Below are 23,368 nucleotides of genomic sequence, written 5' to 3' on the forward strand. Positions count from 1 at the left end.
CAATTCCTGGCCTCAGAGCCCTGCCTGGGCTCCTTGAAAGGCCAGGTCCCTTCTTCAGTGACTCTTAGAACCTCATCAGCACTTGGCACGTTTCTGGGCGTGTGGCAAACATAAAGTGCGCTAGTGTTGGCAGATGAGACATTCACATCTTAGTCACATGAAGAAAAATCACTCTCTTGATTAGTCACTCCTGATTTAAGTGTTTTTGTAACAGGGGATCCTCTGTAGAGCAACAGTGCAAGATAGTTTTAAAGATGAAAACTTTGTGAAGTGCCTGGCATATGCCAGGCCCATAATACATAAATAACAAGTATTATTATTTTTTTAAAATTATTATTGACCAGATATTGTTTTGAATTTGACTTTGCTTTTTTCCTGAGATCTTTGAGAATATATATTAGTAGTACATATTGATTAACATTTTGTGCCTTTGAAGGAAAGAATAGAAATATTACTCCCTTTTAAGTGAGGATTGCTGATCTTAAAATATTTTTTGTGCCATTTTTATTGTAGGCAAGCTTACCACATCCTTATAATAGGCATTCAAGATAGTACACTTAACTAATACAAGTGTGTATTTTTTAAAACAAGGCATTTGACCAACTGAATAGATTGTGGTAACCTGGAGTGAACATTATTCAGTTGAAATCTCACTGATCCCACTAGATGGCGTTAATTCATTAAGTGATAACTTCATACTCTGACTGAGGCAGACAGCCTCCTCTGAGGTTGAACTGATTTTGAGTATCTTTAGCGGTTGAGTGTAGCACTACATTCTTAGACTCCTTGCTATTTACATAGAGTGCTTTGTGGAGGTTATTTGGAAATATTAGGAAGATTGGAAGGCTGAGGGCAGATTATTCAAACTAAAAAACCATAATCTACAATATTTTGTTAGATGCCTGTGCTAATTGTAGTTTTGACTTAGCCTTTGCCCTAATTGTATATCCTGCTGAAAGATTCTGAACTTACAGTTTTCTCATAGTTCATTACCCTATTATCATACTTCTAGTTTGGGCTTCTGGAAACATTAGAAAACAATTGAAAATGGGAAGCAGATACTTCTTAAAGCTCATACGTTATAACATTTAATTTTTAAGATCATTTGATTCTTATTTATAGGACTTGAATCAACAATGACCCACTTGTAGGTTATTCAGGTTCTTTGGTCATAAATGTAAAATAAAATGTACATCCCAGTTCTTTTAATTCTTTCTTGTTTGAATTTGAATTATTTATTGTCTATAAAGACCCATTTTCTACTACATATTAGTCTATTTTCAAAGTTTAAAAATTGTGCTCTACCGCAGTCATTTGTAGGCTCTAAATAATGAAGCTATTTAAAAAAAATTTTTTTTAACATTTATTCATTTTTTGAGAGGCAGCGACAGAGGGTGAGCAGGGGAGGGGAAGAGAGAGTGGGAGACACAGAATCAAACAAAGCAGGCTCCAAGCTCTGAGCTGTCAACAGAGCCCAACCCGGGGCTCAAACTCACGAACTGCGAGATGGTGACCTGAGCCGAAGTGGGACACCCAACTGACTGAGACACCCAGGTGCCCCTGATTAACCTATTTTATTTGTATGTCTTGTTTTCTTTCTGTTCTTGAGAGTTCTGAAGTAAAAATTTTTAAAGAAATGATGGATATATTTCACATGCAAAAAAGTTGTTCATGTTTCATTAGAAGTTATTTTTTTTCTTTATGCTCAGATTTATACAGCTAGAGTAAAATTGTTTCAAAATTGATGGGATGATCGATCTTGAGCCAGAGAGGCTTAATTGTGCTGCAAATATTATTATTTTATTCATTGCTCATGAGAAGTAAGTGGTTGCTGCTGATGGTTCCCTTAATGTTTATTTAAATATTCCAGTGTGAGGCGGTTCAGATTTCTTAGTAAAAAGATTATCGGTAGTTTCATTCCCTGGGTGTAATCAAAAGCTGGGAGCAATCCAGGTCTTTTGCCAATACAGTGAAAATAACCTGTTTTATAAGTCAGAACAGGAAGGTCTGAATATTTGATGCCCGTTAATCAAATTAATATCAAATGAGGATTTTGTTTTTTTCTTAGGATCTGAGAAGCTTTAACCAAAAAATAGCAACTGCTTAAGGTTATCTTAGGAATGTAGTATATATATACGTGGCATAACTATTTTGTGACTGATTTTTTGTGACTTATAAATAAGTTCATTTCCTTCGAATCATACCTTATGCACATATTTGTACTCACAGATGTAGTTCAGGCATGTATTCAAATTTAACTGTATAAGAAACTTAACTGCATAATCTCATTTTCCATATTCAGAAAAGTTTCTCCTGACTGAAGAATACTGTTGTAAAGGGGAAAAGTAAAATTGTTGCGTGACACTTGAGTTTAGAAAGAAGAATAAATTTTCTATGTGCAGGTGTATGAGAGTAGTGAAAAGAGAGGGAGCAGTCGTCTTTTTAGAAGTCATTAACTCTGTTTTACAAATAGATTTCTGGGTGGTAAGTCCCTTAGCCTTGAGACAGTTAAATGGAATGCTCTCCAGTCTAGCAGGATGTAGCATTCATCCACAGTAGAACTTCAGTACTGTAACAAAATACTTACTTCTGTGCCCTGCAAACCAGTATGAAGGAAAATGAATTTCTGTTGGATAAGAGGTCAAATGAACACATCTCTTTAAAACTGTAGTGTTGAAGGAAAAGATATAAGATGTTCTGCTATAGCCACTGATTAAATGTTTTAGTTCATGAAATGTCATCACTTACATGTTTTAAGTCGCTTTTAATATAATCTTAGAACAAGGATTTCCTTCCTTCTCCTCTGCCCCTCCCCCCAATGTCTCTTCTTTCTTTCTTTTTCCTTTTTATTGAAGTACAACTGACAGATAACATTAATTTCTTATTTCTTGCCTATTAAAAGTAAAGCCCCTTTCCTTTAGTTAAAAATACACATTTTTTTGCCATGTCCAAAGCACCTCAGACTGAATCCCTCTGCCGTATAGCAGCACCATCCTGAGAATACTGACTGTTGTTAAGAGCTCTTTTGCTCTTGGGTTATTTGATTTTTACGAAGATAAAATCTGATGAAATTTCTTACCATATGAATAATTTGGTGATTGTAAGAATTTAAGGAAAATACATTTTTAAAATTTTAAGTGAAATTGGGAGGGAGAACTTTAATCTTTGGTATGTCTTTTTAATTTTCTACTTTGTGACTCCATTAAAAAAAGAAACCAATTCTGTAATTTTGAAGTAGAGATTCTGAAATTACCACTTTTCTAAAAATACCACTTACAGCTGAAACTTAATATATCTAAGCATTTTAGTTCTGGGGATGATACATATTTTCATAAAGATGTATTTCCAAATGGAAATAGCACTGAGGCTTCTGAAATAGGGAACCTTTCCAAAACAGGCTTGTGGTTGCCTGGGTGAAGAATATTAGGTTGCAACACTCAAAAAGGAAATCCTGGCATAGGAAGCAATTGATGAAGGGCAAATATCCAGAGTCTAATGACGCTTTTAAAGGCACTTGTGTGGGCCTGCACGCCAGGCCTCGCCAATACCTCTCAAATTAAATCTCGTATGCCCCGTAGTGTGCTGAGCCATGCTTATACTTCCATCTTTACCTCTGTTCTACATAATCTATCATTCTTATTTTTAATCTTCTATAAGTACTAGTCATCATCCTAGTGAGAATTGCAGCCTTTTCTCACTCTGCCCTTTGTGAACATGTCATTATAATAAAGCAGCAGGGCAACTTTAATGGTGTTTTAAAAATCAAGTTCATCAGCATTTTTAGACCATCAGTTTATTATTTAGTGTCATTATTAGGACTAGGAATACTGAATATTTTATAACTCTAATTTTATGAAAGATTTTCTCTTTTTTTCTCTAAGTGCAGTCAGGGGTAGAGAGGTATTATCCTCATTTTGTTACAGAGGAAGCTAATGCTGAAGAGAGGCTGAGTGAAGGCGAGAGTCACATAGATGGGGGGAAAGGAAAACCAGCATCCTGCTTGGTAAAGTTTTTTAGCCTTTAGCGCAAGTTCTTTCCTTGAACAATGGTAGAGGTACAATGTGTTCCGGGCTATTCTTGTTTAAATGGAACTCTTTATATACAGATTTTCTTTTCAAAACAAGAAACATCTGAGTTATAAAAAGGTTTGACCAAGGAAATTATTCTGGCCCTGTTTTTGCAACCATCTCCGATCTTGGTCTCAAAATAATTTTTAAATGGGTTTATGCCATTTGAGAGGAGGAGAAAAATTCACAGAAACAAACTTACCTGATTGTGCAAGTCCAAAAGGGTTGGAACTCAGAGTTTTCAAGCGTTAGTAACATTTCTGCAGCAGACACTTATTAAACTAATTTATTTTATCTTAATTAATTTAATTGGACCTGTGTTTTAAGTCAAAAGTTACCATCAGTCAACTTAATGTTGAAAACGTTAAGGTTTTTTGTTTGTTGGGGACTTCACTTATTACAAGTATGAAATTTTGACTTTTGGGGAGAAGGGACCTGAACCAGGATGTGAACCAGGAGCTGTGGAGGGCATTCGGGTTAGGGCTCTAAACTGCCTGAAATACATGCAAAACTTATGTGTATATGTTTATGTGACATAGGACATTTGGGGGGAAGACTCTTTAATTCTTCATTATGATCTTGAAAGGGTGAGACATACTCCCTCTCCCCAGTGGTCAGATCCATGATCTAAATCAGTTCTCTTATAAGGTTTGAATATAAAACATTTTATTTTCCCCCTCAACTAAAGAGGACTACATATGAATACTTTTCTTCAAAATAGTGCTGTCAAAGCCAGAAGTGTTTACTGAGGATTGTTCTCAAATAGATCATAATGTATAAGTGGAAAGAGATACACTAGATTACTCTTGCATTCTGTTGGAAAGTTAATAAATTTCACAAGGAAAGTTAATAAATTTCACAAGTTGTAGTAAGTACAAGTTACAAATTAGTTCCTTTCTGAAACATTAGCCATTTCACAATTATTTTGAGGACTAAGTATGCTAGTTATAAAAGCCAAATATAGAAACAAATCTTGAGGCTGGAGCAAAGGAAAAAGTCGCTCAAAGGAGCTCAACTCACCATTAAAACCCAGCCAGTGTGCCAGATTGTAATGATTTAAATCACTAATGAAATTCATGTTATTTGAGAGGATTTTTTTTTAACATTAAGTGAGGTAGTAATTTTCCAGTAGTCAAATTTAATGAAAACATTTACTCATGTAAATTGGAGCTTTATTTTTATATATTAGCTTTACTGTTTTATTTGTTTTTACTAAAAATAGTCACCCTTTTCTTTATATTTGCTCATGAAATCTTTCAGAACCACTTCTAGAAATGGCATCATTTTGCCATAAGTATTTTGTTTTCTCCCCCATCTAGTTTTTATGAAGTAGTGCTAACTCTGCCTTAATTTGATTTGGCATCCCTGCAATTGAACATTTGTAAGTATCGTGTATTATGGCCCATCTGGGTTGTCATAGAAACCAAAGACCTCCATCCTCTTCCCTCTAGTTAAAAATGGAATGCAAACAGGGCTTCAAAGTGACGTTTTTCTAGTACGAGTGACAGCCCTGTGAAGTGCAGAACAGAAAGGTTTCTTATTGGTTTTATTCTCCCATGGCCTATCGTACCAGTTAACTCTGATGCACAGCTTTTCTTTTGAAAATCTGGCAAGATACTAATGGAATTTTTAAAATGTAAGCATCAGGGGCGGGGGGCGGGGGAAAGAATGCAGTTAATCCTCTTCCTGCTCTTTTCTTAGACAAAAATGCAGTGTTGGCTAGCAATGTTTTTGTTTTCTTCTCCGGTGTTATTAGCTGGTCTGTTGAAACTGTGGGGCACGTGGCGGAAGCACAGATTAGTCACCACAACTGCGGCTTTCATTATTAGTCTTGTTATTTACTTCTCAGGTCAGGTGAATGTGGTTTTCTCTCATTAGAACCTACAGGCCCATTGGTTAACTACATGGCAGTGATTTATTAGAGTAGAAATTTGTTGAAATGGCAGCTGTAATGGCCTGTCATTGGACCTGCTAAAATATCATAGAGTCCTGTTTCCCCCACCTGGGTAGTCACAGAATCCTTGCCTTTGATGGGTTTTCAACTTCTGCGTTCCCTTCAGCTTCTGTATCAGAGCAGAACATGACTTCTGTGATGTTTCTGCTCCTAAACAGCTGTGTTAATAAATTCTGGTGTGTGATCTCAGTTGTGTTAGCAAAACATCTGGGTCTGATGGCCAAAGAGATGTTGAGCTGTTGGTGTGGCATTCCTCAGCGTTTAGAGTGTCAAATTCTTATTTTGACATAGGTTTTGAATTTAGAAAATGACACAAATAGTGACCTCCGACTGTGAGACAAATAATGAAAAACTGGCATCCAAATTTATATCCTAGTAGGAGTGTTTCAGAAGGGTTGGACTAAAATAATTAGTTGTGCTGCATAAGTTTTTGGTCCATTTTAAATCTCCTTGTTTTCAAAAGGAATCATTAAAGTCCTTAACATCTGCAATTTGACTATTAGCTAGTTTCTGGTCATTGTGTGCTTTCTTATCTTCAGTCCCACATCTCAACTAACAATAATTTTTAGCAATGAATTCAGAAGTGTTATGAGTAGTATCATATATTGATGAAAGAGACCCAGCAACTCCTAACAGAGTATACGTAAGAGGTAGGGGTTAGTGGCTAAAGATGAGAGGATGTAGGGGTGCCTGAGTGGTTCAGTCATTAAGTTCCCGACTCTTGATTTTGGCTCAGGTCATGATCTTACAGTTGTCTGGTCCCTGGGATTGAGCCCTGCTCAGCCTCTGCGCTGACAGTATGGAGCCTGTTTGGAATGCTCCATCTCTCTCTCCCTGTCTGCTCATCCCCACTTTCTCTCCTTTCTCTCCCTCTCTCTCCCACCTTTCTCTCTCCTCCCCTCTCTCTCTCTCTCTCTCTCTCTCTCTCTCAAAATAAATAAAGTAAAAAAAATAAACTAAAGGTAAGGTAAGAGAATGTAGTTTCCAAATAACACTATATTCCTTGGCGTATAGTGTGGAAGTGAATAATTTGTTTTCATAGCATAGAGTGGGAAATGAAGTAGCAGTTTCTTCTTGTTAAACATGTTGCTTTCTTTAAAGTTTACAGTCTTTGCTTATGATTTGATGGTGCCAATTGTTTTTGTTTTTGTCTTTTTACAAGCAACAAGTGGTTGAAAGGGTTAACATGCTAGCCTCAACTTTCCCATCAGTTTAAAAATTAGAAGCTTCCCTTGATCGTTATTTTCATTTATCAGTATCTGTTAAAAAAGAAAACAAAAAGACTAGGGATGTTGCTGGTTGTTTAGTAAATGTCATCTTCCCACCAGCCTTGCAGAAGGTTGTGACTTTGCCTTAGCACAAAGGAATAGGACAAGCATTTCTATTCACCACGACTATGACTCATCCTCAGGAGAAAAGTTAAGATGTTTGTGTACACTAGATACAGTAGGGCCTTGAACAAAATGAGATGTGATGAATTTCTTACCCACTAAGAGATGGAAATTCTCATATAGGTATCACTCTCTCCTCTCCCCTCCCGCTGCTTTGTCATCACCAGTTATTGGTTGCTGATAAGCAACATAATACTTGGATTTTTTCTGATCTGTGTTTTTAGGTATATTTTTGCACAGTTTTTCCTTCTCTTAACCACCCATCTAGTAGCTGTTCAGCTCTTTTTAAATTACATATTTTTCTTTCGGGTCCTCCACAGATAACATTTTAAATTTTCTTTCTAAAAATAGACATCCATTTTTCAAGTACATGTATTAGAAATAAGATAGGTTAATTCTGTATTTGGTTCTTAAAGGACAGTCTTCTAAAATGTAAATAAGGCCCAGTGGAAGTAGATATATACCTTTCATCAGGTACATATTTGTTTATCTTAATATTAAGGGGCCTGTAATCAGTCTCTAGCATCTAAATTTGCCTTACTCCATTTCTCCAAAGTAATAGTTTTTCATTATTATTGATAGTCTATTTTTTAAATTAAAAAACATTTTTTAAGGTTTATTTTTTAAGAGACAGAGACAGAGCGTGAACAGGGAAGAGGCAGAGAGAGGGAGACACAGAATTCGAAGCAGGTTCCAGGGTTCAAGCTGTCAGCACAGAGCCTGACATGGGGCTCGAACTCACGAACTGCAAGATCATGGCCTAAGCCAAAGTCGGACACTTAACTGACTGAGCCACCCAGGCACTCCTATTGATAGCCTACTGTTAATTGTTTATCTCCCCCTAAAATTTCCTTGGAGTTAGCATTGCTCAAAATGTACACTATTCCAGATTTGATCTTTTCTCTGCTCGTGGCTCCACTTTTTCTGTTGCTTGCTCTCTGTTTATATCTTTTTAAAAAATCTTCCAATAATTTTGCTTATTAATATTCCATAAGAAATGTTATAGTTCTTTTGCACATACATCTTCTATTTCCTGAAATAGTGTATAAACTTTTAAAGAACATAACTTTAATATCATACCACAACAGCTGATACAATACTATATACTTTGCAGGTATGTTTAGTAAATATTGTCCTCCAACCTTATACTACTCACCATCCTATTCGGAGCCCTAACATCCTTTCAAATCTAAGATGAACGAGTGATTAGCAAAGTAAATACAAAACAGCAAGCAAAGTGATAGTTGTGTGTGATTCAGAAGATGTTCTGAGAACCTATTCTAATGCTGCTTTAAATTTGTGTGCTAATCACACAGATGGAAACCCATCTAAGAATAAGTTGCCAATCTCTAAAACAAGGAAGACTAGAATGGTTTGTATTTGCAGTTCATGCCCTCGTCCTCTGGGATTCAGTAATCTTTTTAGCCTCTCGCCACAGTAGTGCATGTATATTCCTGAGTAGCAGCCTGATTGCTTCTGATGGTACTAAAATGTTTTGATAGAAGCAGAAATGTGCTGCCACCTTCCTCACGGGCCCAGCGTTCAGAGATGACCTGTTTGCACGTGGGCCTGCGGTGTATCATTTTTTTTGTACAAGAGCAGCAGAATAAGGTGTGACTCTAGTTGATTGAAGTGGTAGTTTCAGATTCCAATAAGGGGACCTATTGCTGGTGAGGGAGGTTGAAATTGCAGAATGAGTTTGCAGCATGAGGCAGGTCTGCCCAGCAGCAGGTTGATTTGCACCGGGAGGCAAGCAGCACACACGAACAGATGGCCCAACAATGAGTCAGAGCGACAGATCCTGAACAGGTAGATTGGCTTTCGCCTGACTCTTAACATGGTTATAGAGAGGGGAATTTTAATTTGTCTGCCACTCTCACAACTGAAAAACAAGTACTTAGTGAATGAAATTCTATTCACTGGGAAATGGAAAATATGCATTATTAGGCAGATGAGAAATCTGATTGCCACTGGATCTGGACATTGAAAAAACAACATTTTCAGGAGCTGCTTCCTTAGGAATAGGTTGGCTTTATCTTTTGGCATATAGTCATTCAATATCATTATGGTGAATGCTTCAGCATGTAATGTGCAGCAAGAAAACATTAAAACTATATCTCAGATACTGGTATTTAAGGAATTATGAACTATGTAGTTGGAACCACCAATCTGATATCTGGGTTAAGAAAAGCATTTTTTAAAAGAATATTGTAATACTGTAAGTATCTTCAAAAACATACAGTTATGTAAGTTTGTAATGGTATTAAGCAAAAGGGAAATACTAATGGAGAAAATTGTTTAGTTTCATGCATAAAGCATAGAAAAAAGGAAGAGTATAGTAGAATTCCCAGATCTATCATCCATCTTCAAAATGTAAATGTAAACAATCGTTTTTCTGCCAAACACTTTCAGAAGGACTAAGCATCTCATTAATTTTCAAAAACAAGATTCTGCTGTAGTTTTATAGCTCTAGACCAGTGTTTTAAATATAACATTTGATGAAGGAAATACTGTACCACTTGAGTTCCTATGCTTCAATTCTCTGCTTCTTAGGTTATGCTTACCGTAGATCAATCCTCAGTTGTATACATTTGCCAAAGAAGGCGAGGTTGCAGTGAGTAGCATCTTTGGGATGCCTGTTGACTTTCCTTAGGTCACCGTTCATTAGGGATGTACCCAGAAACACAAACTGTCATGATGGAAACCTTATTCTGAGATGTGTGAAGACTGTGAATGCCATTAGTTAAGGCAGAGGTATAAATATAGCTACCTTTTGTTTCCCAAATAATTGAGATCCTATTCAAGATTAATTGTGCCAGCGCCTACTTCCCAAATTGGCTTTCGTTTTATCTGCTCAAGCATGTAACACCTAGCCTTTGCTCAGGGTAGAAAAAGCACTAATCTACCTTTGTGCATATGGAAAGTAGCGTTCCGGGTGCTGCATTAAAAACTACAGGAGTATGAATTATTAATGGAATAGGTCTCTCTCTCTGTGTCTCTCTCAAAAAGGGAAATCATTTATGTGGCCACTGTCAAGAAGGATAGAGATAGACTTAGTGCTAGTTCTTAACCAATTTTTTTTAAATTAGTTACTGGGGGATATGTAAGGAGAAATACTTTAGTACGTACATTACCTTCACAACATGCAGCTTGTAGACACCAGTGTGATCTAATCGTAATATAGATCACCCTGTTAATTGTGTCACCGGGTAAGCTTTAGTATACCGAGTACATTTCTTACAGGATCCCACATTACCAGAGGTTAGAAAAATAATAATAATAAATTTGGATTTTTAATATTGTAAAGATTACCAGAAGATGTTCAAATCACTTTTGGTTTAAATAAGTTGGTTTAAATAATTTCCCATCATCTGCTTGCTGGTTTCAGGCTTTACATGTTCGGTTTGTTTCTGTCCACACATGTATAATTGAGCTGAGTATGTGTGCCGATAAGTAAAGGAGCCGTGGAGCTGCCTTGAGCTTCTGCTTAAGTCTGCAGTATTAAAGTGTTTCTTTTGTTGCATGTGCTGGTCTTGCAGACTCTGTAGAGCCTTATCAAATGCAGCCAGTTGGTGCTGCTGGTATGAAAGCACAGGGGAGCTCTCATGTGGAAGGTTAATGGAGTGTAATTATAAAGAAAAATGAACTGCTCAGCCACTCTATCTCACTCTACCTGCACCAAGAGTGACAAGTGCTCTGATCTTTTATAAACCCGGGAGCAGAGGTTTAACTATCTAAAATTATGACAGTATAACTGTCACACAAACAAACACCCTGTGAAGTATAGGTATGCACCCCTGTGTAGGAATGATTCCTTCCTGTTACAGGGTGCCTCACTTAGGAAAGGAGTACTTTCAACCACCAAGAAAAGCTGCATGTTAAACACTGTACTTCCGTGTCATTTCTTCTTTTCCAGTCAATTTGTTCCATTTTCCTTTCCTAAATATGCTTTCTCCCCTTTGATTAGTGGCAAGGCTGACAGCCTGCACACGAGTAGGTCCGTTCCACTGTATCCATCAGACAAATACCCTTGCTTTCTCCAAGAAGGTCCATCTTACCTGCCCTCACTGCCACCCTGAAACCAACTGGGCTCTTTTAAAGGAGATGGCAGCAGCCATCTCTCTTCATTCTCAGCACCCGAACAGAGTAGGCTGTAGGAAGTCCAAGTACCACCTGACAGGATATATGTGTAGCAGAGAGATTGCACACATTTCTACAGGCTCAAAATGGAGTTAGGTCCTTATGTCTTTCCGTTGAAAATATCACAGGAAATATTTAGTAAGGAAAATTGCAGCTGGGAGAGACAAGGACAGAGAAGGACCAAGAAGACATTCAAAGGGTGTGATGACTAGACAGATCTGTGTTACTCGTGTGTCACATTGCCAGTGAATGTTGCAAAGTCGTCCTGCTCCTGGAACAGCTGAAGGGTAAGCGGAGCTGGATTGCAGAACTGGGTTGATTTAGTGCTTTTGCCAGCTCAGCACAGAGTTGAAATAAGGTGTTGTGGAACGATGCAACAGCACAAAACCCCTGACACCTTGTTCTTACCAAGTCTGAAACACAACCACTCTTGGTGAGGCCGTGCTGCCTACTGAGATAAGTAAATGCAGCATCACGTCCATTAGGCCTGTGGAGACTAAGCAGAAGTGATGGCTGTGTCACTTGCACAGCAGTCTTATTGACTGAGCCCTTGTCTTACGTGATGGGTGGGGGAGGAGCAGTCAGGTTTCCTATAGCAGCTCTGAAAGCAGGGAGGCTGATTTTAAAACCTCTCTGTGTGGTTTATAATGCTGTCTCCCCAGTCCTTTTGCATATGGGTTTTGATCATCTGTGCTCTATTTTAAAAGCAGAATAGCTGTATGGGTTTTATGGCAGTATGATAAATCTGTTAGTGAATAAACATTTTAAATCCAGCTTTGTATTAGTGGCTGATGTGTAAACTTTGCTGTGATACACTCCTTTCAAGACCCACTAGAACCCAACATTTTACCAGGTTAATGTTGCCAGTGACCATTCCGTTTATTAAATTGAAGTCATTGTTCCAGAAGTAAAGTTTTGGCTTGAGGTAGAAGGTTAGCAATAGAATCTTAAAATTGTCCATCGCAGTCCATAGATGAAGATCCGTATCATTCTTGTCGGTTTGGCTTCAGTGTGTATCCCCTGCTCAGCTGCCAGAGAGAATACCTTTGATGACAGCATACAATCTCTGGCATTTCGAAGTTATCCAGCACTGCCCAGCCTGTTTAAGAACATTCCCAGCCTTTCCAAGTGCTCAGAGCAGTTTATAGGAAATGTGCCTCCGAGTGGGCACAGTCAGTGTAATTTGCTCCAGACCAACCTCTTGAGTTGTCCATGCCTCACCTCTGGCTGTCACATTTCCAACCTTGACTGCATCCTGTGGCTTCTCTCCTGCTTGGCGCCTTCAGTTTGTTGCACAGCTTACTTCCTTGGCTTTCAACAGCCTGTCATTGTTTCCTGGCAGTTGACCGTACCTAGAGACTGATGTCCAGCAAAGGACATCTCTCCCCCTTGGCTCATCTCCCCACACCAGTATATTCTACATTCAGTCCATCCACTTGGATATCACCCAACCTCCTGTCAGCCCCAGAAGTGTTGGCTCAGACAAATGAACTCCAGCTCTTTGTTCAGTGAACAGAGCTCCATTCAAACTCGTTTTCCAGAGGATAAGGATTCCATATTCTAGTCCCTGTTTTACTATTAGGTAACTGTGTAACTTCGGGTTGGCCATTGCTCCCCATATGCCTTAGTTTCCCTGTCTGAGTCCATGACACTTGGTCAAATCTACCCGACACAGTTGTTAAAATCTCATTTGAGCAGAGGGTAAGAAAATTTACAAGTGTAAAGTGTTATGTACATGCATGAGTGATTACTTAAGCTAAAAATATCACACCATTAGGAACATCGTGGAAAGCGGTACCACCATTTTTCATCTAGGGTTCACTCAGAAAGTTGAATTCCTAGAAGTTTATTGAATAATCCATATGTTGACAACATGAATTCCTCTTTTCTTAATCATGTAAATTAAATGATTTTGAAAAGCCTCAGTACTCAAAAACAAGAACCATTCAATGTAGGAGATGTTTCTAGTGTTCTGGTTGGATTCCAAATCCCGAATCCAAGTGATGACGTTTTGCTTACGATAATTCCCTGGACAGCTTCAACAAGGTAATTTCCATTTTTCTGACCTCTACAATGTGGCTATTTTAAGGAGCTGCTTCCTTCAGCCCTGGAGACAACCCCAGTTCCGTGGTAGAGAAATTGATTCCAGTTCATTCTTATGCTGGTGTTTCCTGATGGGGAGGGGCTTAAATTATCTGTGAGGTCCTTTAAGCTGTTTTGATAAAGTCAGCACATTTATGGAACACATTATTACTAGATTTTTCATTCTTTTATATTTTGTAATGTAGTTTGTCTCTCTTCTATCTTCAGATATTTTATCTTAACCATATTCTTCTCAGTGCCCACTGATTACTTGCTTCGTATGTCTGCACCTCTTCCCATGAACATCACACCCCAGCCCTTTCAAGTGGTAAGATTTTAATGAACCAGAAAGCCATTTTAATTTTCTGGTTATCTGAAATCCTTTTTGACTCACCTCCTATTGTTGAAAATTTTTCTGAGTAATGGCTGATTTCTAGTAACTACAGTTCAGTGAATGTAATTACTGTTAAGGGATTGAAAACCGGTAGCCCCTGGGCTTAATCTAACCAGCAGAGATACTTTGTTTGCCTCACAGTGTTAAAAGCAGTTCTTACATTAGTGCCTGTACAGGGCTCTCCCTCTCAAGTTGACCCTAGTCCCTATCACTCCTTATTATCTCACAGCCAGCCTGCTTCATTCATATACGTTACCTGCCTGTGAGTTTTCAATCCCAGATTGAAACATTTTTTAATGATTTAGCTTCTTTGTAGTGTGTCAAGATCATCATTATGAGCATTAGTTTTCTGTGCATGGCACTTATAGAAAGTGTAGATCAAGAGATTATATTCTTGCCGTTTAGAGATTCATAGAATTTAAGCAGAAGAGAAGACTGAGTGGAGACTGAGTGGAGTAGCAGTGGAGACTGAGTGGAGAAGCTGAGCCCACGAATAAGTAATAGGAGTATGTGTGTGTGTGTGTATGTGTGTGTGTTTGCGCACGCGTGTGCACACACACATGTACACACAGATTTTGTGATGCTTTTATGGCTTGCTATATCAGGTAGTATACAGATGTGAGGGTTCCAAGTCCTTACGAACAAGTAAAATAACTAGGGGGTATGGGGGATGGATGTGGGATTAGATATGAGAAACAAGAAGTGTTAATTAAGTCTGACTCTACCCCTGGCTTGAGACTTAGGACAAGTCACATAAGAAACTCAGAACCTCAGTGTGTCCTACCTGGGAGGCAATATCGATCCGATAAGATTGTTGTTTTTATTGTAACCATGATAGAACTCACCATTGCCATTTTAGACTGCACCTAAAAGTCAAGAAACTGCTGTGGTACATCCAGACAATGGAATATTATTCAGTGCTTAAAAGAATGAGCTATCAAGCCACAAAAAGAATGGAGGAACTTTAGATGCATATTAATAAGTAAAAGAAGCCAATCTGAAAAGGCTACTTGCTACATGATTTCAACTGTACGGCATTCTGGAAAAGGCAAAATTATGGGGACAGTAAAATGATCGGTGGTTGCCAGGGGTTAGTGGGAGGGAGGGATAACAGACTGAGCACAGGGTTTTTAGGGCCACGAAACTATCCCATAGGATGCTCTAATGGTGGATAAGTGTCATTATACATTGGTCAGAACCCATAGAATGTACATTAAGAGTGAATCCTAGTGTAGTTGTGGATTTGGGGTGATAATGATAATCTAGGTTTATCAGTTTTAACAAATGTACTGTTCTGATGGGGATATTAGGGGGAGGGGATACAGAGGGTATATGGCAATTATCTGCATTTTCTACTCGGTTTTACTATGAATTTAAAACCGCTCTAAAAAATGAAGTCTATTTTTCTAAAAATCAAGGGACTGGTCTTATGTTCAGTATAGTGTTCTCCTGTCTCCTGAACCTGCACCGCAGTAATTTTGTTGGATGTGGAAACTGGAGAACAGTAGAGGTAAAAAGCGTGAGCTCCACTTTTAGTACTAAGAAGTATGCTGAAAGAAGATAAGAGCAGCAAATCATTTTTACTGCAGCCATTCCATCTTTTCTAAACCTTGGAGAGAGAGAGAGAGAGAGAGAGAGAGAGAGAGTAAAAACTCTAAATATTCTTATAGAATTGGATTTAGTGGTTTTCATGGCCTGTGAAAAATGTTTTTCTTCACACTTAAGATTTAATAAAATACTTAAATTTTTAACCAAATGCTTTTTATTCATTCAGAGATTATTCATGCTTTTCTTCCATGTTACTGAATCTCTAGCTCTCTTTGAGAAAAGTTCTAGTACTGACAAGTTAGAACAAACCAAAAAAAAAGCAGATCTACTCTGAAAGAGGAGTTAAGTTTCTTCTGCCTCTGATGCCGAAAACTCAGACTAAACACGGAGCAGTGCAAACCATCCTTGGTCACATGTCTTGGAAGATCCAGTCCCTTGAAGTTAACCATCTCTCATCTTGGCATCCTGTGTAGGTGATGGAATAGCTTCCTCTGTGTTGTTTTACGTGGGGTCTTGTCAGAAAGCAAATTTGTAACATTGTGCATTTTTCTCTCTAAGTGATTGTAACGAATATTCAGTGATAAACTACTGATATAGTGACTACTTTGTGAAATTAAGAGACACGCAGTAGCTTTGGAATATTTTTTAACCTTGTGTTTATGCTCTCATGGCAGATGATAACAGTTATATTTTTAAACATCCAGAGTATTGTTAAGGATGTACTTTTGTTAAGATCCTTCCCAATTCAAAATGTCAGTGTTCAGTGATTGCTAAGACTGCCTTTTTTCACATGTAAGGAAAATATTACATAGCCTCAGAAAATATTTCCTACTTGATGTATCCTGTTTGACACAGTATATTGTTCTAATACTGTTGTCTTTTTCTCTCAAGAAAAAACTGCAGAATTAAGGATTGTTAAAAAATCCTCGCTTTTAGACATGACTGATTCATGTCCTAGTACATGTATTTTGCGTAGCAGTTGGTTATCTCTTCCAGCATCTTATTCTGTCTTGTGTTTTTGTGAAAAGAGGACTTTCTGCATTCTCTCTCATTGTACCCAGGGCTTAGAGAGGTAGAGCCATCTTTTAAGTGAGCAGTGTCCCATCAAATGGTGGAGGTTATGGGTTTTGTTCCTCTTTTTCCCTCTGCCCATTTAAGGATCATTATTGTACTTAAATTGTATTTTCATATCCAACTTGTCAGGGACAGCTACTATGCAGCAGCCTCCAGTCATAATTCTTTTGTGAGGAAAACCAACTAGAGCAGCTTCAGGACAGAGCAAAGAGAATTTCTACAGTGTGTGGAACAACTCTGACACTAACAAGGCAATGCTGCCTTCTAAGTTGGGGAATCGAGCCACGGAATGATGAATGGCAGTCGGGCGGTGTGTGCAGGTCTGTAACAGATAGTTACAGAGGGTCATGCATTTTGATGAACTGGAGCTTAATTTACAAATTAACAGCCTCCGTGTCATATCTCGTGGTGGTACAAACACAAAGATTCAGGCACTTTCTTAATATTAGCAGAGCAGCTAAATTGTTCAGATTATAAATGGTTCTTCTGTGATTTTTCTTTTTTTGGCTCTTCTCATTACTGTATCTAGGGTGTTTGCTGGGCCAGGTTACTTTTAAATTTGACATCTGTTTTATGCATTCAGAATATGACCCTGAACTGCTGTAGAGGTATAGGAAACCTGAGCCGTACCTAGATTTCTGTACAGGGAAATATTCCCTAATGTGTTTGATTTTTGAGATAAAAAGGCAGCAAGTAGCATTCTCTTTCTTAATCCTGTACTTTTTTGGGTGATTCTCATAAAAAAACTAAATAAAAATAAATAAAACATAAAAAAAATAAAAAACAAAATAAAAAATATTTGGCTAGATGTTAAAAATCAAGCAATTGAAATATAATTGACATTGGAAGTAAAAGTCATATTCAGTTAGCTGTTGCTCTGAGTTAAAAATTCATACTAGACAAACTCTGATATTCATTGGTTACCGTTCCTTATTTTCACATTGCCCTCGATAATTTTCTAAAGCATTCTCTACCTTTAATTCAGTTGATCCTTAATATTTTTCCCAAGTAGACAGGACAGTATAGCTTAATGCTTCAAGAAACATAGAGAACTTAAATGTAAACCAAGTGGGTTCTGATTTTGGCTTCCTTCATCTTTTATTGTAGAGAACTATCTTACAACTACCATTCCCAGCATGCAGTGCTCTTTTTAGTCTGTCTCTGTGTTTATCCTATTTTGCCCTCACATCTGGGTGCGTTACATATTGGAGAACTGTAGAGCTCCAGGGCCACATCTCTCTCGAGTACAGCAGCTACATTTTTTCTTATTTGTTGCAAATAAAGGCAGTTCCCAGGTGCTTATAAGGGTCTCTCGATTTAGGCAAAGTTTGACTACAGCAGTCTTAGTCTTTTATGGTCACGCAGAAGAAGGGGTGGAGTTTATCTGTTAGAGCATGAATGGACTAAGTAAGAAAAAACGTAAACTGCATTTCAATCAGGCTATCAAATAGCATCTAACCCCCATGGAGATGGAATATAAATCCCATTGAAATGAATAAAAGGTCTAATCTCCTCTGGAGATAGGATATAAAAACCTATTGATGTAAATATCTGTGTGTGTGTATATGTGTTGAAGGAAGAGTAAACCCCAAAGAATATTTTTTTAATTAAACAAGCCAAAGTCTAAGCAGTGCCATGACATGTGTAGTCTCTACCATCTGTTAAGCATCCACATAGAGAATTTTGAACTTTGTTGAAAAAACTGGTAATTCCAACTGCTGCTGTTTCTGAATTCAGGTGTATTGTACTCTCCTAGTTCCCTGACGCTTTGCAGAACTAAAATGAGTGTCAGTGATCCCAGCTCTCTAAGACCAAGCAGATCCTCTTTAGTGGATAGCATAAACAGTTCAGTGCCTGAGCTGAGATGACTGTAGATACTGCTTCTGTCAAACAGGTGGCGTGTTTAAAGGGTATATCCCATTTTAAAAGGCGTTTCTATAGGTTAGAAACGGTTTAAGTCTAACGCTAAAACTCAGCATCGGAGAGTTCAGGGAAAACTTTCTAGTGCCTTACAAAACAAATAAAATGCAGTTATTTTTAGTTAAGTACATTTTCATGTCTGCTGCTGCCAGTAGTCCTCCCCCTTCTCTGTCAAAATCCTGTCCTATGTGTCTCCCCTAGAACGTTCCCTCTAATAACTTTAGTGCATATCCTTCCCTTGAATTTCACTTAGTGCATTAGAAGGGGCTTATTTTGAGTTTATTGTCCTTTCCTTGTGTTCCTTCTCATAAAATGGTAGAGTCTTCACTCAAAGTTCTGTTTCCTTTTTTTTTTTTTCTATTTTCTTTTATTAAACATACTTTTTACCCTGGATTTAATTTTGTCATTAATTTTATGTCAGCAACACATACACTGTTCCTCAGAGGATAATTATGTGGTGGCATTCTGAAGACTGTTCTGTCCCCTTCCTGGGACTTCAGTGTTGCCGTATGTTGCTGTTACTTACAAATGCAGTGTTTGAATTTCAGACAGTAGAAAATGTGTGTGTGTGTGTGTGTGTGTGTTTCTGGGTAAATTCTGACTTCAACAGATGTAAGTTTCTCCATGTTAGTTTCTCTGCACACAAAAATTCAGTAGCCCTTGTTTTGTTTGAGCATTTGGTAAGTCTGAAGTCCTGCAAAATTTTTTCACTGCATTTAGGTAGGAAGATAAGTAAGATTTGTTCTTGGCTTTCTGTGTTTGTGAAAAGTTTCTGTCTCTGGTATGAAGGGTGCAGGTTCTGTTTTCGTATTATGTGGCTGATTCGTGGAGGGGACAAAGGATGCGTTTTTAAGGTGGTACTGTGTAAGGAGATGTCTGGGTGCGTGTGGCCCCCTCATCACTGATACAAAACAGATAACACAAAATGGAACACAGACAGGTTGAATGACTGACTGATCACTGACATGCAATTATGGAGGGCAGGGCCCAGCACCTGGAGTTCCTTTTGAGAGAAGCTTTGAAAATTTGTGTGACGATTTGATGGAAATAAAGTGGTGGCTTGATTGGAAGGGTGTGGGCTGTCCTTCCATCTCTCCGTCTCCCTTCTATATTGATTAGTGTCCTGGGACTTGGAATGACTGACTTACATAGCTGAAACACGAACCCTTTTTTCTGTTGAGTTGGACCTACAAACTTCCATATTTTTCTTTGGGATCCATCTTGCTGTTGTGGGAATGTGTTGATAGTATCGCTGAATGTCACAATATTGATCACCGTGACTACCTGTCTCAGAAACTGTGACTTGAAGTGTTATAGGCTCTGTGAACTCTTCTGCCTGAACAAGCCCTGATAAAACCTAGTGATGAGAATGTCGGGAATCTGAGGCTTGGAATTACATGCTGGGCTTACAGAGCAGTTCTTGACGGATAGATTGATTGGAGGGGGTGGTCTTAGCCATTCTGGACACCAGACTTATCGGCCTATTGTTATAGAAGATATATTAAGGAAAGAAAGATGATCACTTACTGACTTTTCTTCTTCCCGTCTGCCTTTGTTCTTTGCCGCTTTTCCTTCCTCATCTCCTCTCCCTGCCCCCTTTTCTTTTTAACTTTCATTAACTTATTAGTCAGTGACAGATGGCCAGTTTGTGATTCTTAGCCTTTTCTCAAACCTTCAGGTTAATGTTCCAAGATAATTAGCTACATTCCAAGGTCTCCTTCATATGTGAATAACATTGAAAGTACCAAATTGTTTATTTTATATAACCTTCACTAATGACCAGCAAAAGTCATTGCCAAATCAGAAGTCATGATTTCTTTGTTTAAAACATGTAATAATAAAAGTATAAGCTCCTTCCTGTTGAAATGGGAAGATGCTTAAGAACTTTGCGTGATAGAGCACATAGCTAAAATTTATGAAATTCGATAGCAGCATTCTCTCACTGCCACCCAGAACTGGTTCTCCTTCAGGTCAAGGTCCTGCTGGAGTTAAAGTGACTGGTGTGTTTGCCAGCGCTGCAGGACTAAGCTCTAGAACAAGACTGGATTGTGGAACTTACAAAACCCAACTACAGCGCACGGCAGCTCTCCCTTCATTAGCTAGGCCTGAAAAGAGTACACAGGGTCTGCCCGCCTGAGTGCCTCCACTGCTAGAGCTCACCAAACTTCAGATCGTTGGTTTTCAAAATGCAGTGACAGATATTTAAGTGACAGAAGACATCAGTGCTTCCTTCAGAACTTGAGATTTTAAAAAATGTCATAGGCATGCACAACTACACACTTGGTATGCTTCTAATGTGAATACAGCAAGGAGTTCAGGAGCAATGCATTTTTCTGCATGGCACTCTGAAATATACCAGAATCTTCTTTCAAAGAAAATTTTACCCAGCTCATATGATCTGACCTTTTTCCAATCTGCAAGGCTTTCTTCTCTTCCTGTTTTTTTTTTTTTTTTTCTTCCTTCTCTCAAAGACTAATCTAAGTTTCCAAGTATTTTGATCCCTGTGCCTCCCCACTGGTTCTACAGGCTTTGTTTCAGGCCCTGGGGGAGGAACAGTTGTGAATGCACTGTGACTCACTGCCTCCCACTTTCCTGATTCTGGTTCTGATTGGTCGTCACCTTGTTCTAGCCATATGGCTGCAGAGTACTCTAGCCTGCATTCCTTTCTCGTTCTTTCCCCTACTGTTCCCTTCTGTTGTACACAGCACTGGGAGTGGGTTCCGGGCTTTGTCTCTGGCTTCTGGTTTACCCCAGTTAGGCAGTAAGTAGGAGAGTGCACTGTATTTCCCAAGGGTGGCTGTAGAGGGAAAAAAACACCCTTTCCTTTTGTGCCTGGTATAGTAATCGTTTCCTATGCTGTTTTTGTTCAGAGTTTATATTTTGGCAGGTATCACATTTGTGTTATATTATTTCCTCATGGTTTCCCTCCTCCCCAGATTTAAGCTGGGTTTGTTGTTGTTGTTGTTGTTGTTTGTTTGTTTTGTTTTTTTTGTAGATGTTCTTGGAGTCTCTGTCTGGGGCTACTGATGCTACACCTTAGCTAGTTTGTTACTGTGTTTGTTTAATGCTGGTTATATGTTAGGGAGCGGGACTGAAAGCAACTCTGAATAATTTAACTGGTAAGTGTCTTAATGTTCTGGCAGTCACCACAAATCTACCTGTGATACTCAAATTATCTGTACTGCCACCCCCACCACTTCCCCTTCTAAACTGCATCCACTTAATTACTCTGTCTTTTATACTGGAGAAATAGGATTTTGAAGACTTGAAAGTTAATTTTTTATAAGAATTTGATATTTTTATTAATTTGCATTTTTATTATTCTGCAGATGGTTTCTGCAAAGACTTTGGACTCTGCATCCTTTTTTTTCCTTTATAATATTTAACTACTCAAAGAGGCAGTGCGAGCAGAATATAAAGTTTAGCAGACTTCCCCCCCCACCAGAAGTAGCCTTTATATGATATTTTCATTGTCTAAAAAAAGTTAGTGATAAAAATATAAAAAAAATCTCTCAGAGACGTATTTTGTATTGGGGTGCCTGGGTGTCTCAGTCGGTTGAGCATCCAGCTTCAGCTCGGGTGATGATCTCCCAGCTTGTGAGTCAGAGCCCCACATCAGGCTTTCTGTCTTCCTCTCTTTCTGCCCCTCCCCTGCTGGTTCATATTCTCTCTCTCTCTCTCTCTCTCTCTCTCTCTCAGAAATAAATAAACCTTAAAAAAGGATATATTTTGTATTGACCTAAAGTTTTAAAAAATCCATTTTGTAAATATTTTAATGTTCAAATATGTTAAGCAAGTAACCTTATAAGTTTGAATTCTTGGGAGAATATGTGCAATGTAATTGGTTAGAATCATAAGCGGGAATTTGAAACTCAGTCTGGCCATATGGTTTACTTAATCCTTTATTTAAAGATCTTCACTTATTACTTCTTTTCTCCATTCATAATCTGTGTTAGAAAATGGCAGTCTGTTCGATCAGAAATAACAAACCTCTCAGCTGGTGAACTCACTTGAAAGTGTGTGAGGAGTGCTGCTTATACCTGCTTCCCGCCATTAGGGCAAGAGAAGCAATCCAAGGGTGGCCCCAGGTGGTTGGTTTTTTTTTTGCTTGTTTGGTTTGGGTTTGGGTTTCGTTTGGTTTTATATTACATGTTCTTAGAGTCATACACAGGTCTCTGGTCCTGTCACTTTAAATGTCCTGTGAAGAGACGTTTACTTAGCCGCATAATTTCTAGCCCAGAGTATAGTTGTGAACAAAATGTCCCTGCCTTCATGGAGCTTACATTCTGTTGAAATATAGTATAGTAATGAAAGTATCCAAATATGCATTTTTCTTGGGTTTGAACAGAGTCTAGAAAATTCAAGAAACCTTACGTTTAAGTTTTTCATACCATGTAACTAAATTGCTACTCTGCCTAAACAAACCTGTGTTTCCATAGATCCTATCCCAGCAAAGAGGTCCTGCCCATGAGTTACGCATTTAAGTAATTTAGAATGACTATTGTTTGTATTGCGTATTTCTGGGATCAAGGTTTCTCTGACTAAAAGTCTGCTTAATGTTTGAAACTGACATAGAAACATGATGTTTGTTGGAGTAACAGAAATTAGCATGGCCGCTGTCTGTGTTATCAGATAAAAAGTAAAATGACTGGCAGTGTACCAGTCACAGTTGTGAGCACTTCACACCCAGCAGCTTGTTTGGTACTCATAAGAACCCTGAGGATATTGTTAATCACCTCATCGCACAGAACAGGAAATTGAGGCATGGATAGGTTAAGTAGCTTGATGAACATAGACC

At 38.3% G+C, this 23,368-nt stretch overlaps 1 protein-coding gene across 11 annotated transcripts in view; it reads left to right on the forward strand.

The window, feature by feature from the left end:
* PHF21A (PHD finger protein 21A) overlaps nt 1-23,368 on the forward strand; it is a 229,705-nt gene that overhangs the window by 156,135 nt on the left and 50,202 nt on the right. The gene's annotated exons all lie outside the window — the stretch shown is intronic.

Source organism: Hyaena hyaena, unplaced genomic scaffold (assembly GCF_003009895.1).
Source record: "Hyaena hyaena isolate Hyena2069 unplaced genomic scaffold, ASM300989v1 scaffold_23, whole genome shotgun sequence".
In the NCBI taxonomy this organism is placed as follows: domain Eukaryota; kingdom Metazoa; phylum Chordata; class Mammalia; order Carnivora; family Hyaenidae; genus Hyaena; species Hyaena hyaena.